The sequence below is a fragment of the Lathyrus oleraceus genome, chromosome 1 (assembly GCF_024323335.1).
Source record: "Lathyrus oleraceus cultivar Zhongwan6 chromosome 1, CAAS_Psat_ZW6_1.0, whole genome shotgun sequence".
Classification (NCBI taxonomy): Eukaryota; Viridiplantae; Streptophyta; class Magnoliopsida; order Fabales; family Fabaceae; genus Lathyrus; species Lathyrus oleraceus.
The window spans coordinates 431,486,193-431,492,938 of NC_066579.1; the positions used below are offsets into that span (position 1 = coordinate 431,486,193).

Here is a 6,746-nt window from a genome sequence, read left to right on the forward strand (position 1 = left end):
GACGATAATTCACGAGTACAATTGGGGAGTCATTTATTTGGTATACTTGTACTCGAAGCTGGGCGAGGCTTGTCTTTGGAAGACAAAATAAATGACAAAGAGCTGCGCGCTGCTTATGGTAATTTATTATTACTAATATTTTTATAATTCATTTGTCACATTTGTTATTAGTATTGTATCTTAACCATTTTTAGGGATGGATCATCTCCCACTTCCCTCGCATCATCGGGTGGGAAGTTGTTCCTACCTACACTGAAGATTGGCCATGTGCTGTCGCACCTAGGTGAGCTAACCAAGAGGTACTTGAGGCAAGGGATGACCACACCGAGGACGTGTCAGCGTCTGTCAGCGTACTATGGAGATGAGGAGATCAAACATAAATGCATGACTTTTTATAGAAGGTATTCCTCAGTTGGCCCTTGTAGAAGGAGTGATTTCTGAGGCACGAAATGTCTTGCAGTATAGGCGTAGGAAAAGGCCGAGGATTAGACACACCCAATATTTTATGCTTGGAGGTATTATTATTATTATTATTATTATTATTATTATTATTATTTGTATTTTCAGACAAATGTTATGTATGATATTGACTTTTTGAATTTAATATAATTAATGTATGACTTTTTACTTTAATTTTACTTTAATATAACTTGATTTTACTTTGATTCTACTTTAATATAACTTGGCTGCAAAAAATTACACTATTGAGACAATGATGTTGCGCTGAAACTATCCAGGGGGTTTACAAAGATGCATCTCCAAAACACCTCCTCTTTGAAATTAACACTCTTTCAATACCTTTTAAATGACTTATGGAGATATTTCGGAGATGTATCTCCGAAACCCCACCTGAAATGTTACAAAGATGCATCTCTGAACCATATTTGATTCAAAATGGGGTGTATCTGGGAAGGACAAAGATTGATGTGATTTTAGGTGCATCTAGAGATGCATCTCCAGACGTATGAAGGATATTTTGGGGTTTCCAGAGGTGTGAGGCGCACACTTAAGGGTGGAAAGAGAATTTCCCATTTATTTTTGATAAAAAAGAGGGTTACTCTTTCCATCCTTATAGGTTATCCCCACCAACGTGAAAAGTCAGAACTTCCCCTAGCTTCCGGTGATGCATTTCCAGATGCATCTTTTTTGCACACATCTCAGATGGACTTATTGAGATCCCCATAATTTGCTAAAAGTAAGTCAGGAGACGCATCTCCATATGCATAAAAGGTTAATCCGAAGATGCATCTTAGTATGCATAAAAAGTTAATCCGAAGATGCATCTCCGTAACTCCCCTTAGTCTAATATTCAATGAGTATTCCAGAGATTTAACTTCGGAATATGCTGTTAGTTCAAACCATAAACAAGTAGGAACAATTGCAAAATAATGGAGCACCAAAATAAATTTACTTCAAAATAAACATTACTTAGATAAAATTTAATGTTAACATAAATTTAACATTACATTTAATTATAAACTGGTGGTTTAGGACGATGCAACATCCTTAGAATGTCTTCAATTGATCTTGCAATTATTGCGTTCACTTCAATTAGACCCTTTGTTGAGTAACGGTAAAAGATACTCCACATAACCTTTAAATCATCACCCGTCTTCAGTTCAAGCATGGTGACATGTATCTTCCATCCGTTGTCAATCGAGGGTAAATGATACTTAAGCTTGATAACTTTCCGATTTTCTGGATATCACAAGAGAGTATTCAATTTGGATTTCAAATCGATGAGAAGTATGTCTTCGGAGACCCGAAATTGAAGTGAGGGGTTTTGCGCCATTGAAATACACAAATGCAAGATAGGGTATATATTTATTTTGGTTTGTGTAAAGAAAATGGAATGAGAGACCCTATTTATAAAAGATGCAGATCAATAAGAATCTTACAAATCCTATCATATCATCAAGGGCTTTATGGAGATGCACATTCGTATAGTCTTATGTTTCATTTTTAAAAATAATTTAATGGTGCGTCAGGAGATACATCTCTGGATACGCCTTATTTTTTTCAAAAATAAGGGGATTTACAGAGATCTACATTCGTAAAGTCACATATATTATTGTTTTATAAGTAAAAGGTGTGTCCAGAGATACATCTCCAAACCCACCCAACCCACTTTCCACACAAAACCAATGTATTATGCAGTACAAAAATTAGAAGAACAACAATTGTCCCAAAATTACCACCAAATTTTATAACATTATGCGGTGCGTTACATGCAAAAACAAGTGACATTGTTAGATTAAAACTAAAATGCATTAAAAGATATGTCACAATCTAAATCTATTGCCAGTTTCTTCTTTGACCTTTCCTTATTTGTTTCTCTTTCAATGTCCCTTAACTTGGTGAACTCTTCTATCCTTTTAAGAAAGTGATCCCGCCAATTTTCAACATCTTTTGTGAAATGTGTCGTCCACTCTAGAGATGTTTTTGGTATCGGTCATTCCAGTTTCAAATAAACCTGAACAAAATGTTGTTTTTTGATAGCCAACAAATACACATGATGCGTTCTGATGGATTTTGAGGTGGCTGTAGGAGAATTGACATCCAAGGCGCAGCGGAATTTAAAAATTTCTCCATTTAGTGATCCTTACGAATGGGCATGATCAGTGATAGAACCGTTACCTCTTGTGGCGATTCAAACCTTTGGTGCAGATCTCTTGAAACGACCAAAACCTTGGATACAAATCCACGGGGCGATCACGAACGTTGGACGATGACAACGTCTCTACTCAGTCCACACGAACAGATTCCTTCAATCGCAGTGCTAGCTGTTATGAATGAAGGCTTTGAGTGAGAGAAAGAGGGAAACAAAATTCCAAGTCTCTACTTGAATTCTGTCTGAGTGGATTGGAGTGACAATGCTTCTACCCAAGGGGTTCTATTTATAGAACCACTTGTGTGGGCTTCAAGCTAAAAAGCCCACTTAAGTGTATTTTGGCCCATATCTTATAATATGCCCAAAATCACTTAAGTATTTGGTACCTTACCATATTTCGTCTCCCACTTAAGTGCACCGTACCTTACGGTGTTCCTTAGTTACTCTATCTCTCATCAATCTGTCCTTTGTGTGTGACCCTATAGGTTTTCGCGGCGTTGGCAATTATATTAAATCACGCATTTAACATAATAAACAGTGAGCGGTATCTAGCAACACATCACTGCTACCCAAGTCACGAAAATGTCATGTGATCTGACAAAACCTCTTGTGATAATAATTATGTGTATAATTACCCCTTTACCCTTATGTCTATATTGAACACAAGGTATAGACCGTGTCATCCTTGTCCAGTTCAATATTGGGCCCATAGACATTTATCCTGTTACGCAGGATGGGCAAATTCCATCTAGGACACTCATGTCCCTCAGCATGCTTTGTGGAGTACCCATCAACTGTCTTTATGGTTATCCAGTTACAGACAACGTTGGATCAGCAACAAAGCACTCGACTCTACATCTAAGATCCATAGTGGTTTCAGGTCGAAGAGTGGTATACACTATTATCACCATGAGAATAACTTATGACACTTTGCATAACTTTCTATATAGTATTCTCATAGCGGGTCAATCCGGTATAAATATTACTCCTAATATTCATACCTATGTTTACGACTTGATAACCCCTTATCCATGATCTATGAGATGTGATCATCAGTCTACAAACATAATAGTCTTAATGCTTTAATGTTATCCCACTTCACATTAAAGCTCGACTACGGATACTTTAAGAATAATGCCCTTATGTTTAATGTGTTCTCATGATTAAGTCACACTTAATACATTAAACGGACTATCTATTCTAGGGACTTTATTAATCAACCATAATAAAGAAAATGCCTTTAAATAATTCGATACAAGTACCAAAAGTATTGGCCTCTAGGGCTTACACCAACAATCTCCCACTAGCACTAGAGCCAATCAAGCATACCCCGTATGCCCATTGATCTAGTATGGCCATCATGCTTCTGCTGCGCAAGAGGCTTTGTCAGTGGGTTAGCAACATTGTCAAGTGTAGGTACTTTACATATTTTCGCACAACGCCTAAGTATGTGTTTGGATCGTTGGTGAGATCTAGGCTCCTTAGCTTGTGCGATAACACCATTGTTATCATAATAGAGACCAATGGGATCCACAATGCTAGGGACTATGCCAAGTTTATGGATCCAAACAGCTTCCTTTGCTGCACTTAAGGCAGCAATATACTCGGCCTCAGTTGTAGAATCAGCAACTGCATCTTGCGTTGAACTTTTCAAGCTCACAGTGCCACCATTTAAGCAAAACACATAACCATATTGGAATCATTCATATTAAAGCGTCTCAGCACTTTGTCTATGTATGTACTCTGACTTAAGCAGTTTTGTGATCTATCTCTATAGATTCTGATTCCTAATATATAGGTGTCATACCCCGATTTTGGTCCTGAATTTTTTCCATTTTTTTGGCACTTGGCCTAAAGTTCATTTGCATACATTCATGACCAAAGGCAACCATCCATTCCTAAATCCATATTTTTGTTACACATTGGTCATTGTCTAGGCCTTTTTGATCATGGTGCTTTTGATTATAAAATGGATTTTAATTATTTGACCTTTTAAATTTTCAATTTTAATTTCAAATCAAGTCTAATTCCAAATTTCAAGTTAATCTTAATTGTGTTTTACTAATGATTCAAACTCTAATTGATTTTAATTTCCAAATAAATGTTAGAGTTGATATCAAAGTAATTTTTAACAAATTATAGATTGATTTTAATTGGTTTTGTTGACTTTTTGATTTTAAATTGATATTTTGATTAGTCTCGGATTATTTCTAAAATCCATATCCATTTTTTATAACCAAATATCCCTTTCCATAAACCAAGTTACAACCATTCTTATTCTTTACAATCATCTCCATCAAGTTCAAACTACAACCATAACCATACAATTCATTCTTCTTTTTCCATTCAACCTTCCACCAGTTAAATAACGAAGAGTGCAAATATGGAGCATTTGTTAAGTCTTGTAATATGCACACTGTTGTTAGTAAAGTCAGCTGAGGGGTTTGCTGTGCCAATCGCTTATGTTCAAAGTACAGCACAAAAAGGAGCTGTTTGGTTGGATGGGAGTCCACCGGCTTACCACTTTGATAAGGGATTTGATGCCGGAATTGATAACTGTAGAGACACCCCATTAGGATCGTCCAAGAAAATGGATACAACACTTTCCTTTTCGTTTTTCTTTTAATAATGAAAAAAGTTTTAATCCAGATTTCTACAATTGGAACAGAATCAAGGTTAGGTATCGTGACGGTTCATCATTTACCAGTTATGTTGAAGCTGTTGATTCAGCAACCAATTTGCACTACAGAGGAGGAAGAATATTTGTTGTTGTCATTGAGGATTTACTAGCAAAAGGAATAAAAAATGCTAAAAATACAATTCTATCTAGGTGTCCTGCTGGAGAATTGACTTCTATTTTACAATGTGATCGCTTTAGAACTTTACTTCCTGCAGCAGCTAAAGTTAAATGCGTCTCAAATGCTGGTCATTTTATCGATGTAAAAGCGGTCTCTAGAGCACAACACATTGAACAATTCTACAGCCAAGTCGTTCAAACACATGCCTCAACAAAGAATTTGCCTTCGTCTTGCACATCAAGACTTTCGCCTGGGCTGTGTTTTTTTCCCGCAAAATATGGTCGCACAAATCAGTACACCAATCTTCTTTGTAAATGCAGCTTATGACTCATGGCAGATTAAGAATATTTTGGCACCCGGTGTTGTTGATCTACATGGCACTTTGCGTAACTGCAAGCTCGACATAAAAGATTGCTACATCATGAAATAACAGAAAATTCAAAATATCATAACAATCCATCAAATTTCAACATAATTTAAGCCAGTATCCCAAAGACAACAAATTATAGAGGCCAAGAAACAATACCCTAAGACATAGTAACTCAGATATGCTGAAATTTGTTAAGGATCACTGCCCTTCACTGTGCTGCTTCTGGTGGGTCTGTTAATGTTGTTGATGCTGTTAGGCTTCTTATAACGGCGGGTGCCCATATTAGTTGTGTTGATGCCGACGGTAATCTTCCTTTTGATGTCATTGTTGTTCCTCCCAAGCTGCAAAGAATTAAAGCAGTTCTCGAGGAACTTCTTTTGGATAATGGTTCTGATAACAGATCTGTTGGTGAGTTCTTTGGTCCGGTGTCTGTTGATGCTTCTAGTCTTGGTTCGTTTGAAAATCAGATGCCGTGCCTAGTGCTGTTCCTAGCAGTATGGAACCATTGGCTGTGGAAAAGCGCACAGGAATCAATAATTCTCCTCAATTTCTTGTAACAAAACTGCTAACGAATCTTGATCGTTCAAACACGCGTGTGCATCCTAAGCCATCCAATGTTAAGAAACCGAATGCCAGGAATCATACTGAAAAACATAATGTAAACAATGGTTCATCCACTTCATCTGCCTTGCAAAAATCAACTACAGGATTTGTTTCCAAGCCTGAAAGGTCCTCAGGAACCTCAAACCTGCAACACAAGGACAATTACCACCCATGGAAAATGATAGAATTCTACTGCAAATAATCAACTGTCAAGCATACAAATCATTAGCCATGTAACATAACCAAAATGCATTTTGTGAGCCAACATCATCATGACAATCATGTATGTAAACATGATTTATGCAAACATGGTTTATGCATCCAAACATTTCAGCAACTTGAACATCAGGCCATATTGCATCAA

General features: G+C 36.9%; 1 pseudogene; it reads left to right on the forward strand.

Annotated features, from left to right (window-relative positions):
- The first annotated feature begins 4,979 nt into the window (after positions 1 to 4,979).
- On the forward strand, positions 4,980 to 5,819 carry LOC127115870 (pectin acetylesterase 8-like; annotated as a pseudogene).
- The last annotated feature ends 927 nt before the right edge of the window (positions 5,820 to 6,746 follow it).